This window comes from Kogia breviceps, chromosome X (genome assembly GCF_026419965.1).
Source record: "Kogia breviceps isolate mKogBre1 chromosome X, mKogBre1 haplotype 1, whole genome shotgun sequence".
NCBI lineage: Eukaryota > Metazoa > Chordata > Mammalia > Artiodactyla > Physeteridae > Kogia > Kogia breviceps.
In genome coordinates, this window is record NC_081330.1 from 17,427,833 (window position 1) to 17,442,994 (window position 15,162).

A 15,162-nucleotide genomic window follows, 5' to 3' on the forward strand; every position below is an offset into this window, starting at 1 on the left:
CGCGTCCGGAGCCTGTGCTCCGCAACGGGAGAGGCCACAACAGTGAGAGGCCCGCGTACCACAAAAAAAAAAAAAAAAAAAAAAAAAAAAAGAGCTAACTTGTGAAAAATGCTTAGTACAGTGGCTGACATGGAGTAGTTCCATAGTAAATGGCTGCTAGTATATAGATCATATGCTTAAGTGATAATAAGCCACGTTTTTCTTTTTGATATCATTCTTATCTTTTGAATCTATTCTTACATTTTTGTATCATTTTTATCTGTATCATTCTTACCACATTTCCCTCTGAAGAGAATTTTAAGAAATATACCATAGGTTTCAGTACTCAAGGATAATTTGTCTAACATATCCTTCAAAGGCCCGGGGAAGAAAATCACCTTATAAATCCGTCTGGCCAGGGTGTGTTTTGGAGCCTGTGATTCGTTAATAGTTCTCCTGTTTTCTTCTGCGTTTATTAGAACGTATTCAGATAATTCTGACAGTTTTGTCCAAGTGAAAGAAAAATGTGAACTTCAGAAAATTTCTTTGCGACCTGACAATGTTGATCTAGTTATTATCTATGCTTGCAATGATTTCGGGATGCAACTAGTTATTGGATGGCCTCGTCACTCCTTCCGTAAGAAATACAGTCTGCATCATTTTACAAAGGCGTTACCTTGGAAGCTGACATTTATTTGACTGTCTAAACCTTTTTAACGAGAGTCTGTTGTCTTTTTTTCCTGTTTATCCAACCAGAACCTTTGTGTGAACCCCAACCCCCCAATTCCCAGCTCTGAATGGAAAATGGAAAAGGCTTGTCAGAAATGGATGAATAATCAGTGTCTATAGCCCTTCGACCACCCTTAAATAGCCAGAGGTTTCTGTATGGAGTAGCCACAAATGGTGTCGTGGGGCTGCACGCTGTGGAGCCATTGCTAGAACAGCAGCAGCAAACAGGACTATTTGCTAATGACATTAGGTGGTGACAATAATTCCACACGTTCAAAAGAGAAAGGAGGTGCTTCACATTTTTGTGCATAGCACGACCCTGCCCGCGTGTTCAATACTGTAGCATCAGTTGACCATCTTTGAAAAAGAATAATAAATGAGTTATGTGCCTTCGCAGAGGAGTAAAAACATAATTCTGGTAGAATAAATTGAGAGTTCAAAAATCCCTCAAAACCATGGGGCACTGATATCTGAGAGCGTTTTACTTTTCATCATCTTTAAAAACACAGCAACATTTGTTTGGTGGTGGATTACAATAATCCTTTTGTTACTAAACCATTACATAACTTTTAGAATTCTTTCCTGTATCCATCCAAGTTAGATTTATTGGAAGAACAGGCCACTTGAGAGGCTGCTACATCCTTACCTACAGTCTTAGCTTTACATCTCTATGTGTGTTAAGATAAAACACAGACCTACTAGAGCATGGACTTGAGGATATGGGGAGGGGGAAGGGTAAGCTGTGACGAAGTGAGAGAGTGGCAGGGACATATATACACTACCAAATGTAAATCAGATAGCTAGTGGGAAGCTGCCGCATAGCACAGGGAGATCACCTCTGTGCTTTGTGACCACCTAGAGGGGTGGGATAGGGAAGGTGGGAGAGAGGGTGACGCAAGAGGGAAGAGATATGGGAACATATGTATATGTATAACTGATTCACTTTGTTGTAAAGGAGAAACTAACACACTATTGTAAAACAGTTATACTCCAATAAAGATGTTAAAAAATAAAAATAAAAAAAAAATAAATTGATACAGCCAAAAAAAAAAAAAAAGATGTAATGGAGAGTACATTCCCTAAGCGTATTTAAATGTTTGCTTACCTGCTCTATTTGACTGGCTGCAGGGAGAGAGACAGGAGTGAAAATTTAAATCCAAGTAGTGTGAAGCACTGACCTTTGAAGATCCATTAGGAGCAGTGGTTCTGAGGCTATCCCAAAATGCAACGAGAGAAGTGTAAGTTATTCAGAGACTCTAATGTACATACATTGTTTTAAGACCTCATCTAGTGGATCAGTGAGTACACAACTTGATTTTTCCTGGGTCGTGCCCCCAATCATGCCGAAGGAAAAGAGAAGAAAAGAAAACGTTGTCTAGCTCTACCCACTCCACTAAAGTGGAAAGTAATTCCAAGGTGAGTCTACCCCAGAGAGCAAACGGGCCCTTTTAAAATGCTGAGGGGAGGGGACAGCAATTTCCTACTGCCTTTGAAAACACTCCCTAATGATCTGGTGGCATGGAAATTTGCCTAGCTTCATTTGTCACACCACCCTGGATACAAGGAGGACAGTTTACCAGACTCACATTTGTTTATAAGATTGTTCTCCCCTTCAGTGTGGAAAAGAGAGAATAATAAAGTCTCATTTGCCACTTTCACTGGTCAGAACTTTCCAGCAAGAGACAGTGTTGAAGCTGTGCTACGTCGAGAACCAGCAAACTGACCTACCTGTGACCTGAAATTTATGATAAAACAATTATTTCAGCCATGCAATAACAATAAAATCAAGCCAGCTTGTGTGGGATTAGGGAAAGCCAGAGTGTCCCACAGGAGATGTGGTTTGCCACAGTGGGCAGAGGTAAGGGAACCGGTGTTGACCCAAGTTATGTTTAGCATAAAGACTCCTTTGTTGACTCGCTGTGATAACAGTTCCTCATTTGTTAGATCATTGGGTATAAAGTTATATAATTCAGCCTTGCCCTTCTCTCCAGCCTACTGTGGTAGCCAACACCTCCTACTTTTAGCTATGGCAGTTCCTGGACTGCAAAAGCCATTTCCTATATGTCAGCCAACTTTGACTTTTAGAGCAGGGCAGGTCGTTTGGCAAGTTGGAAGGGAGATGGGGAAAGGTGGTTAGGAACGAAAGTGTCTTTTTCCCCTTTTTTTCAAATAACTAGAAACTCTTGCCTCCTGTTTGGCTTATGCTAGGATTCTACCCAGTATTACAAACCTATCAGACACCGCCCCTGCACATTGTCCTGATAACTTTCACAGTGTTTGTCAGATGCCACAGAGGGTTCTTCTCAATTATTTAAAGAGCAGTTTGTGCCAGTGTTCTCCTTCCAACCATTATGATCCTGCTCCTATTATCCCACATTTAACAGTGATTGCTTTCTTACCTAATATTAGCTGGAGAATTCTATCTGGATCAGTCGGGAAGAATTTTTTAAAACGTAACGAGTCTGAGAATTCACTCCACTTTTCTATCTCACTGCTGCTTAAATATCTCCTGTAATGTGTTTGCACTTTCTGCAGAGCATGTAGAACTCTGTACTGGGGTGAAGCAGTTCATTGCAGGAAAGCAGCCCATGAATTGCTATGAGCTTGTCACTGAGGATCCTGCATGTGTGTGTGTTTTCAGCTACAACCATCCTCCTAAGATTAAATAAAAGCATGCGTTTATTATTGTGGGGCTCCACTTAAGGGACAGCTGGTGTTCCTATTACACTTGCATTAAATCAAAACTTGTAATTTAGCTATCCAGATGTACATTATTTTAAGTCAAAATATATAATTGCATTTGCTTTGTCCATTTGTCATTCAAAAGTATCTGGTACCCTACCTTAGGGCTCCTCCTACCCTTCAAACTCCGTTAAAGAGGGGGAACTATTCGCACAGATCAATGATTCCCTTTCTGAGGTTAGCGTCTTAAAGGGAAATAAAGGATTTATAGAAGGGACAGGACCCAGGAAGGCAGCTGGTGAGTATTGGTGAGTATATACACATATATATTTTCTGCCTTCAGTGGGCCGGTATATTTATTGACTAAGGTCATTTTTGGAATTACCTATTTCACCTTACCTGTATCCGAAGTGACTATAAAAGTACAGCTTTGAACCACACTGCATTTCCCATTGGCACTTCTGTTCCTGCAGCTCTAGAAACTTTGCTGCCTCCCTCCGCCGTCCCCCTCCGGGGCTGTGTGCAAGCTCGGTTTGTTCTCGCTTTTGTAAAACCTGAGACTTATGATTTGTCCCCCCTCCCCTTCCCTTAACAATGAAATGATAAAAAGTCTTTGCAGCGGGGGCTGGGCCGGCGGGTTGTGGGGAAGAGGCGCCACACCCCCTGAGAATAAAGCCCGCGCTTCGCTCCGGGAGAACCGTGCACGAATGAACGAACCACACAAAGAATATATTTGGCGACGGAACAGCGCCCTACAGGAAGAAAGTGCCGCACTCAGAGAGCGGGATCCGGCGCGCGACTTTTTGGCGCTCTCCGGGAGCAGCGAGAAGGAGGCGGAGGACAGAGAGTCCCGGGCTGGGCGCGGGAGGCGGGGCAGCACGCAACCTCATTCCCACGCGTCCGGGGCTGGGAGCGTCGCGCGCCGGGCCAGGTGAGGTCGGCGGCGGCGGGGCTGGTGCGGGGTGTGCCAAGCTACCTGGCCGGGCAGGGCGGGGCCGGGCGGCCGAGGGCGGCAGCGCGCTGCCTCCCAGCCTGGGAGCGCCCGCGCGCCGCTCCACTGCCCGGCGGAGTTTGGTAGGAGTTGCCGTTGGGGCGCCCGAAGCCCCCTCGCCAGCGTCGTTCCCTCAGCGCGCCGCGCGTGTGCCGGGCGCGGGGCGCGGCGAGGGCCTGCCCGCCTCAGGGGCCTGGGCCACCGGGTCGGCGGGCGCTGCCAGAGGCCGGCCGGCGGAGGGCAAGCCTCTGGCTGCGGCCGGGCGGGGTTTGGACCGAGGTCGCCATGGCAGCCGCTCGCCCGGCCCAGAGCCCCACGCCCGCCTGCCGCTGAGAAGCCGGGGAGCTCTAGGTGTGCTCCAAGTGGACTAAACCAAGCGCTAGGGAGGCGCGGGGAGGGCCGGCCCCGGTTCCCCGCTGTTCCCCAGCCCGCTGGCCGGCCCCGGGGAAGGGCCCCGAAGTTGTCGAGTAAAAGAAAATCTTCTGGCCTCTGGGCCCGAAATGAGGCTCGCCAGAGCACGGGGGGTGGGGGGAAGAGGGTATCGGAGGGATTGTCGCCTCCGTCCTGGAGTCCCCGTGTGCGTGTCTCTCACTTGACATTTTATACCCCACCGCGGCCGACTCGAAGCCGGGTGCCCGTCCCAGCCCTGAAGTTCTGTAGGTGGGGCGGGCTTTAATTTGCTTATATCTAATGATTTCAGGAGCCTCGCTTTAAAATGGCGGCATTGAGTATCCACCCCTGCTAGAGGCTCTCCAGGCACCGGGGCCACCTCGCGCAGCGCTGCTTTTGCTTCTGCCGCTAACGGATGGCATGCGCTGCTGTCGCTATCGCTGAGAGCGGGACCCCTTAGGCTCTGGGTTCGCAGTAGCAGCTGAAGGTAAGGATGGCGAGGAGTTGACCGGGTTGGTGAGCGTGGCTGCCTTCCTAGGACGCCGACGAAATCGAATGCCTTTTAAACTTTATTTTTCAAAATGGCAAAGAGAAGGAAAAGTAATCCTGCAACTTTTTGCAATTTTAGGGCTTTGATCTATCTTCTTATTGTTCTGCTTCCTTCTTTCTTTTTTTTCTTTCTTTTTACTTCTTCCTTTATATACATTATATATATATAACATATATATAATATATATTTTATAATTTAAAGGAACTTTGCATGGCATATTATCAGCAAATGCTTCTAGCCACTCATTTCCCCGTGGCCATGCGATATCGTGGGCAGTGCCCCAGCTTTCATGCTGAGCTGTGTCTCTTCCCGCTCTGGATCAAGACATTTGGGCAGCTTGCTTTTACTACCGGCATCTGCAGGGCCTGAAGGTAGATTTTAGGAGACTATTGAAAAGGCAACTTTAATTTTTAGCGTTCACACAAATAGCTCTTATGGTCAGAAACTGAAATTAAATCAAGACGAGCAACCCAAGTTAACATTCAGGTGATTCAATTGTGTAGTTTTATCATTAGTAGACCTACTGTGTGTTTTTCTGGCTACTGACTATTGATTGGTATAGATTGATACAACAGTGATGGTGAATTTATTGTTGCTGTAATTAAGGTAGTGTGTTTTCCAAAAGTTCTTTTTTCTTAGATGTTCCTTAAATGCTCGTGTTTATGAATTGGGCATGGATCCCCACAGCCTAACGCTACACATGTATTGAGTTCATGGGAAACCATCAATTGAAACAAAACTATTGCAAGATTTAATTTTGAAATGGTTGATAATTTTTTGCTCTGTTGACTCCCTGGTTTAATGTCTTTGGGTGGTTACTGATATAATGGTTGGAAAGTAGACTGTTGAAATAGCTGTACAAAAGACTAGACATCAGTGTTTAATACAATTGACCTGAGGTATTTTTCCCTTTGATGAAAGGCATATTGTCAATGAAGCTTAACAGAGACCTCAGAGTTTTCTAGTTTCATTCACATTTTCCATTTTGCCTATGAAAATCTAGTCCTTAATTGTTTTTTAATAAATTTCTGTATTTATTTATTTATGGCTGAGTTCAGTCTTTGTTGCTGGGCATGGGCTTTCTCTAGTTGCAGCGAGCGGGGGCTACTCTTCGTTGTGGTGCGTGGGCTTCTCATTGCAGTGGCTTCTCTTGTTGCGGAGCTCGGGCTCTAGGCGTGTGGGCTTCAGGAGTTGTGGCTCGCTGGCTCTAGAGCGCAGGCTCAGTAGTTGTGGCACACGGGCTTAATTGCTCCGTGGTATGTGGGATCTTCCCACACCAGGGCTCGAACCTGTGTCCCCTGCATTGGCAGGCGGATTCTTAACCACTACACCACCAGGGAAGCCCCTTAATGTTTGAATACTTTAAAAAGTGGTTTTAAAAATGTTTTTCAGTATGTAATACTTTGGGGGGATGCTTTCATATTTATTGAAACTTCCCTAAACATAGCCTAAAAGGGCTTCTGCCCATAGCCCAGCTGATACTATTCTACCTCTGTCCACTTTTGACTTCTCCCAAAGCAGTAGAAGCTACTCGGCTGGCAGATTCTCCTGTTATTAAATTAAGCAAGCTTCTGGGGAGTGGCGGGGGAAAAGAGATTGTTTTTGCACTTATTAGAAATGGTGCAGTTTTCCTGCCCAGGTGCTGTAGTGTGCCTAAAAAGAACTGAACTGTTTGCAGTGGAGTTACCATGTAATCCGTTTTCCAGATTATTGTTGGAAGAAGTGTTTGGGGGCAGTTCATTGCTTCACATCTGAAAGGAGAGTTCCTCCTGCAGGTAGAGAAATAGATACTTGCATTTTTGCAAGAGAGCAGGGGTGACCAAAAGCAACTTCCCCCATTTTTAGTGATTACATCCTTAGATTCCAGCTCATGAAGCTTTGCTTCCTCATGTGCTGCCTTGTTGCTGAATGACTTTGGACCAAATGCATCCTTAAAACGGGGGTGCCGGCGGGGGATGCTAAACCTTGGGGCCAGAACAGACAAGCTGAACTAGTGTCAGAGACATTAGGATGACATTTTGCCAGTTAAACATTCTGCGGCTTCATATAGTGATGAGATTGGAGACCTTGTGTGAAAACAGGTGAAGGAGTTTGTCAGAAAAAAAAATGTTTTGAGAGAGAATTGATACAGTGCTGGGCTAGGGGTGGTGACTGAATGTTTTGCTCTATTTCTAAGAGCTACTTCATTTCTCTAATTTCCTTCGCTGCTTTAAGCCCTCATAATGATTCCCAGGACTATTATAAAGTCCCTTTTTTCCCTCAACTGTCCACTCAAGGCATTTCACAACAGCTGCTTTTTAAGGGGGGTAAAACCTATGATTCTGAGCTGGTATCCGAATTCTCTTTGGTAATCTCCTGAACCTACCTTATATCTAAGCAATGCTTTGCACAAATTAGGTGCTTAATAAATGTCGAGTTAAAAAGAAAAATGAGTAGTCGGTAAACTCACAGAGGAGCAGATTTCATGCGCAGCTTTTAATTTAAACAGAAGATTTTCTGTTTTTTTGTGAGCTTGCAAGAACCTCAAAATTTGAAGTAATTTAGAACAGCATTCCCCTAATTGCTTGCATTTTATTTGCCTCAGATGGGTTCTTTTCTCACCGCAGTGCTAGGCACTTGTGTAATTCATCCTTCTGACCAGTGGGTGTATTATTATCTGCCCAGCTCTACCATATGAAAAAGTAATCACAGCAGCCTGGGGAAGAAAGGTTTTGTCTTTGGAGGCTGTACAGTACTGCACGTGCTGGAACAGTGGCCTGTTCCAGCACGTGGGCTGCTGTTCAGATGCTGACAGTGTAGTTGGAAGTACAATTTTGTTTTCCACCCAACTGTCTTTATATGCAAGACGGAAGGGAAGAAAAGAAGAGAGTGAGAAGCCCTAACGTGATGAACATTTTCCTTCCGAAAAATGTACACTTATCCTGCTTAACAGCACAGTCAATTCAGGAAGGTGTCAGAATTGTTCTGTTTCGAAATAATAATCCTATCACGTTGTCTGATAGGATTACAAACAGGGATTGGGGCCTAGCAGACAAGAATAAGTTACAGTCCATGTTTGACAAGTAATTTGATCCTGTAATTAAAGTTAGATAATGGTCACTGCCATGTTAAAACTATCAAGTGTCTGAAAGAGCAGTCAGGCTACACTCACCTTGACTTCGTTAAGGTGCTTCCATACAGTTGAGTTTTCTTATAACAATGTCTAGTAGGGTGAACAGATGGATTTTTCTCCCATTATAAATGTATGTGATGTCAAGAAAGTAGAAATCAGAAGTGTGGTTTCTTTGGGGGATTTTTCTGCCTCTCCCTACGTGTGATACAGTTCTCGATTCAAAAAATAGAAAGAAACCCATGCCTCAGATAAAATGAAGTGGGCCTTTTTCCTCTAAGAGAATAAACTGTTTGGGAGCAAGTAGTTTAATTGCCAACCAACCCAAAACAAACAAATACAAATTATGATCCAAAAGAAAGCAATTAAATCTGTATTAATGTAGGCTTTTAGATCTTAAGGAATCCAGATGGTCTGTGGCATTCTGCTCTTCCTGAATGGTTATATATTGCCTCAAGACAGCCAAATGACTATGTTGGAAAGGCAACTTCGAGAATTAGAATAAATAAGTTATCAGTTACATTACCAGGTGTTAAAGACATCCATGTGACCTAAAAGGGATCAGAAAAGTTTCTTTTCCAGGTCATTCTAGTAAAGACAATATAAAACCATCATTTACTTCTACTTGGTTTTAAATAGAGTGACAGTGTTTTTAAAAGAGTGATGGAGAAATAATGCAATCTGGGAAGGGGGACCTTATTTTTATTTGAGAAATAAAGGTTCTCCCAAGTTGTCTGGGCACATGAAAGCACACACGTGTGCACACATGTGCAAATTAGTCTTCATTTTAGGACAATTTATACAGCCGTGCATTGATTTATTCCTGGAAGATTATGGGAAAAATACCTATTTTTACAGCAATCCTCCAACTCTAAGAATGAAAGAAAAAAAGTTTCTCTTTTTAAAAGCATTCATAATAAATGCTTGTATTACATGATTGCTCTCCGAGGCTCTGTATGTTCAACTCCAGTCAGTTAACTTTCAGAGAAAGGATACATTGATCACAACTCAAGAGGAAACAGAAATGAAAGGAAGCTTGATTTAAGCACGTGTGTGTGTATGTAAGTGAATATACATATGAATGTATATAACATGTACATTGTATATAACATGCACGTTGTGTATATTCACATACGTATGTCACACACTTATATATATATATTTTTTCTCCCTCTATATGTATACGATCCTTTTCAAGAAACTCAAGCATAGTAACCCCAGAACTCTTTATAATAGCCATGAGAACAAAGTGTTAATGGGTAAAAAGGAGACTGATGAGAGATTTAGGAATCAATTAGGCACGCTTGTTAAAATATTATGTCCACTCTCAAGTCCTTCCTCCATCAGCATTAAGTTGGCTCATGAGTAGAAGGAGTGCTTTGTTTCTGACGTTAGGCAGGAGTTCGTTTTATGCCCACACAGTGGGTGAACTTGAGGGGCCCAGAAGTAAAGGGCCTCCAATTGAGAAAGGCAGTCTGGGCAGAATTGCAGGAGGTTGGTATTAGACTTCCGGCAGGCTCTGTAATCTCCTTAGGCCATGGGGGCATCCTAGAGACTGACAGTTTGCCGGATCTTGTTTTCCAGTGTGGATCACTCAAATTAGCTTAAAATTGTCCCCAACAGTTATTCTTTGAATCTCGAGCTTCTTGGCATTGCCCGCAACTGGTGTGGAAATCTGAAAATGGTTTCTAAGGCTTATTCAGGTTTCCTTGAATGTATGAGTAACTCCTTATTAGGCAAGTTCCTGGGTCTCCTTACCTCGTATCACCAGTGCCTGGCACATACTAGGCTCTCAGTAAAACTTGGTTAAGTAAATGGGAGAATAGTCTTTCTAACTTGTTCTTTTATTTTATAAACAGCCTTCCTGTGATTTCAGGTAGCATTATCTGTTTTTTATTGACAAAAAATTTTAACACAACAACAAACAGAATATCCTGCTGGAGGCGTTGATAACAGCTCTCTCACAAGTCCAGGGAAAAGCAAGCAATGGCAACCTTTGGGCTGAGACCTCGAGGAGTAGCCTGAAAGCCAGTTGCTCTTTTTCTGTCACCTGTAGTTGCATTTAGTGTATCTCCAGCACATCCTGGAGAAATCAGTCTGCAACAAGAAGTTATGTAGAAACAGTCCTTCAAATCATTTCACCAGATAAAAAAAGGAACAAAATCAGAAATACCGTGACTCAGATGCCTCGTGTCATGTATAGTTTAGAAAGTGATGAAGTCAGACAAAACCCAAAAAGGACACTGAGAGCTGTCTCATTTTCAGTCAAACACTGATTGCCCATTTAGAGGGTGAATTTGCATAGGTTTTTATTTACCAAGATACAGGTATGAATAGCGCCTCTTTTTACTGTGTCCAGAAAGCAAAGTCCACACAGTGGAAGAGACAAGAGCTGCCATTTCAGATCCACCACAATCATCTTTTGTGCCCGGAGGACCATTCGTCTTTAGGTACAGCTTTTGTAGTCTCTCCTTATATAGCAGCATGAAGAAACCAAACAAGGGGGTGTTTTTTTTTGGGGGGGTGGCCTGTTAGCAGCAAATGAGAGTGAAAGAACCAGAGAGCTTGCATTTCACCTTTTGTTTTTAGTCTTCAATCTTCACGCGGGAAAACAAAACAAAGCAGAACAAAAGCACCGTGTACAATATTAGCTTGGGCATATATCCCATAGTATAATTCCTCAGTTTTTTGCTTTATAAACTTAGAAAATGAGATTGTCACCTAATGTTAAGGTGCCTGCTTTATTATGATTGGATTCATGTACTATATAGTGTTTTTTCTGAGTTCTATTTAAAACGTATAGAAACACGCTCAACCAAGAGGCATGGCACAGTGGCGGAGATCACATTTCACCTCAGCACCCAACTGGAGTTTGCGTTTGTCCTCTGAAAAGCAGGCATTCAATAAATGGCCCAATTGTGGGTGCTATTTTGTTAAAGGACACGTTGATGTTTCCCCAAATTCTTGCTATCTGTGATAGATGAGGATTCCAAAGAAGAGGAGTGGATTCTTTTCAGAAGTGATTTTGAGAAAAATTTAAACTCCCAAGTCGTTGATGTCAACATTTTTCCTAAGTAACTGGATAGCATGAAGAAAAACCTTATTAGCTCACCCAGAAGTATGAAGTGAAAAATAGTAAAGATTATAGGGTCACATTTTATGTCTAAGGGCTTCAAATGCAGAAAAACATGGGGGGGGGCGTGGTCGAGGAGGTGCCGTGTAATCTGATCTGTTTCATGAATGCCTATAGCAGTGGCCTCAGCCACAGACAGGGGCTATGTCAATAAGCGCTCTGCGGCTTTCTGAAGCCAGGGTCTGGGCTGGAATCAGATTGACAGGCTCCCCAAGGGAAGGCATTTTTTGAGAAAGACATTAGAGTTTGGTGGAACTTTCGCCAACTAGCTGCCCTGCTACCATTTATTAATCCTCTTTCTCAGAGAGATAAACCTGGTTTTGCTGGGGAACTCATTCAGACATACTGTAGCAATAATATGAGGGCAAGATGCTTGCACTTTCCGACTGAAACTTCCCCTCCAAAGCTCTTTTGTGACTGAGAAGTTGACAGGCTGGAGAAATGTGACACAGGGCTTGGCATTTCACAGTGCTAGAAAAAGAAGAGAATACCTCCATATGTTGTGAAGAGTGTGGTGATAATAAAGGATCTAAAATGTAATTCCCTTCGAGAGCTCTCATACGTCCACATACTTTGAAGTTTCCCAAGCCATGCTGTGGGCTGGTGAGAGAGAGAAAGAGACACAGAATCAGAGGGAGAGAGAAACCAAATGTACGAAGCTAGTTCCTCTTCTCTGGGATATTGTAGTCTGCAGTTCTGTCTTACTAATCAGATGCATGCAAATTGTGGTTCTGAAAATAAACCCAAAATTAACAGGAAACACCTAGGCTATCTAATGTCTGATTCTGAGCACTTTTGCTTTTCCTAATGTGGTCTGTTATTCCTGTATTCATTAAAAGTGCAGAAGTTCAAGTGACTGGTTGTATGACGTGTGCTAAGGAAAATTTTTTGGAAAAGTTACATTTTTCACTTGCAAGCTTAGATCATCTAATAGCCCTCCTCATTGCCCTTCCATCTATCCCCAAATAAATTTCCATAATATTTTTAGCCACCTATGAAAACAGTTCAGACGGAGGCACTGAGAAATGGTGACAAGCAATGACAGGAAATGCCGTTTGCGCTGGTCTCCTTCATAACTTAGTGAGGCCACAGCTGGCTGATTTGCTTTTAACTTCCTGTTTGGGGGCTACTTGGGTCAAAAGTAGCAGTGTTTTCTGTATAGAGATTTTTTTTGGCTTTATTCTGTAGGGCCACAATAAATCTGTCACTGGACTGCATGTTTTGTATATTTTATGGACTATCATGTGGTTTGAGTTTAATTTGGAAGGCAGTGCTTTTACAATCAAGATTCCCCCCCCCACCACACACACGTGCAGCTTTAGGGTCTGGGGTTGCATGGGCCTTTGAAAGTTTATAGCTCTATTTACACAATAGTGATTGCTGAGAAGGGCATTTCCTGCCAGTTAATGACTGGTCGGAAAGGCCAACAGTCCAAATCCAGGGAGAGAGGACCATTCATTAAATGCCACTAAGAGACCAGGGCGCTTTTATCACAAAGTGGTGGGGAGAAAGTGAAAACGCAGTCTGCCTTTTGGAGAGCCCAAAGCAGCGCCGGCAGAACTAGATATGGATGTGCTGCCTTGTGGTATGAAGAACGGAGCTTCTTTTCATGACAGGGACCAACTGACTTTCCCACAGGGTGCTAAATGAAGACGTGGGTGAGGAGGGCATTTCCTTTAGGTTGATGACCCAGTGGAGAGGGGACAAATAAAGATAAGGGCCCTGAACTTGCCAAGTATTAGCTACCTGAAAATGGTCAACTCACAGGTGTTACAGCTACCTTAAAAACCTTTAAGATCACATGATTGAATTTCCTAATTGGCTGAATAACTGATCATTGCCAAAGTGGACAAGAATTTAGGGATGGAAAGAATGATCTCTTTTCAAGGTCAGTTTAGCAGGACACTGATATCCATTTCAATTCCCTAATATAAAGAAAAGGTAAATAATATGTATGAAGAATGTTTTGCCTCTTGTGGAAGCACCTTTGAGGGCTGTAACATTAACCATTTAACCTAAGACATTCCCAGGAAACAGTTTTGTCCGCAGTATAATTCTTGCCTGCTATAAAGCAGCTGAGGTGTGAAGAATTTGGCATTGATTTAGAGCAAAAACAGAATAGGACTGAGATTAGGTTCACATCCAGGAATTACTGACTTCCTGGACTGTCCTTTGCTCCCTTAGCTTCCTAAGCCTTCAATTTGCTAAAATGTTAAATGTTTATAAAGGTTAAACATCTGTTCTAAGTTCTTTAATAGATACCTCCACATAAGGGAGGTTGTGGGACTTCAGAACTTGGCTTGGTCCTTTACCTTGAAATTTTCTTTCATATCTACCAAATTTGGTGGGGGAAATGGCAGGGGTGGACTGAACCTCTAAAATACGGGCATTCATAATAGGCCAGACACCTGGGTTTCTTCATGGGATTGAGAAATCTGTCACAGGCGGCACAAACCAAATATTAAGTTTCATTTTTGGGTCTGGAAAATGTCATTACATGCTTTTAAAATATTCAGTAATCCAAAGATTGCTGGTCATAACCAGTTCAAAAAATAAAGGTTTTCCAAAGTTTAAAACACTACAAATGAACTGTATACCAATTACTGTTGTTATTATTAGATGAGGCCTCGAGCACATTTATAAACAAAGAAATGACTTGGATGAACTAAAAAAAAATTTGAAAACATGATTTTATTATTTTGAGCATTCTTGCATTTGAATGTTAAGTTACACTAAAATTCTGCGAGCTCAGATTAAAGACAATATTCTGATTTACAAAATGTTTTGGATTAAGAACAAATAAGGTTCTTCTGAGTAGATGTCCTATTTACCTGAATTAACACACATTTGTAATTAGCAACACAGCTGCATTTAAATAATGGTCCAGAAACCTTAGAAGTATCTTGTTCTAGGAGTTTAAGTACCCCTTCCATCTTCTTGACATCATGTTTTGTTTAGCAAACCCTTTCTTTGTAGGTTATCCCAAAATATATTTCAAGCTGGTTCGGATTCAGTTACCACAGTCTGTACTAGTGGCCTCAAAATTAATGAAGATTTACCCTACTATAAGTGAAGCCAATACCATTACCTTGTGGCGTGTGAAAAGTCTATTTGTTCTATCACTGTAGTCTTCAAGTGGTGGGCAATAAGTCATTAGTGCATACTGAATCTGTTTAGTAGGTTATGACTAACATTACTTTTAAACAAAATTGAATAAAATATACAGCAAGAAAACATCGGAATATATCATGTAGTAAGCTTAGATATTTTTTGTGAGACTTATTTCAGATCTATGCACATATGTACTTAGTTAGGATGTAAAATGTATTTCTCACTATTTGTTGCTGTTGAAACGGTTTGAAAGTCAATGTTTTAGTAGGTGTTATTTCAAACCAGGTCAGAAATGTTTTTTCCTTTTTTTTTTTTTTTTAAGCGAAAGTGGTCAAGGGAAACTGGGGGCTTGGGTGCTGACATACTGAATGATATTGGTTAAGTACCTTCACAGTTGTGTGTCTGTTTTTCAAACTGAGAAGTGAGACATATTGCTGTAGGAATGCTGTAAGATTTAACGTCTATGACATGTTGTAGTCCTGGGGGTA

The 15,162-nt window shown here is 42.4% G+C and overlaps 1 protein-coding gene across 6 annotated transcripts in view; it reads left to right on the plus strand.

Annotated features, from left to right (window-relative positions):
- Positions 1-4,180: 4,180 nt before the first annotated feature.
- MBNL3 (muscleblind like splicing regulator 3) overlaps positions 4,181-15,162 on the plus strand; it is a 113,572-nt gene continuing 102,590 nt past the window's right edge. For 2 of the 6 annotated variants that reach the window (XM_067023256.1, XM_067023257.1), the window contains exons 1-2: positions 4,199-4,321; positions 5,082-5,258. The gene's annotated coding sequence lies outside the window, so the exon portion shown is untranslated. Of the gene's footprint in view, positions 4,322-5,081; positions 5,259-15,162 lie in introns of all 6 variants that reach the window. The other 4 variants (XR_010838586.1, XM_067023258.1, XM_067023254.1 and 1 more) reach the window with 3 other exon arrangements.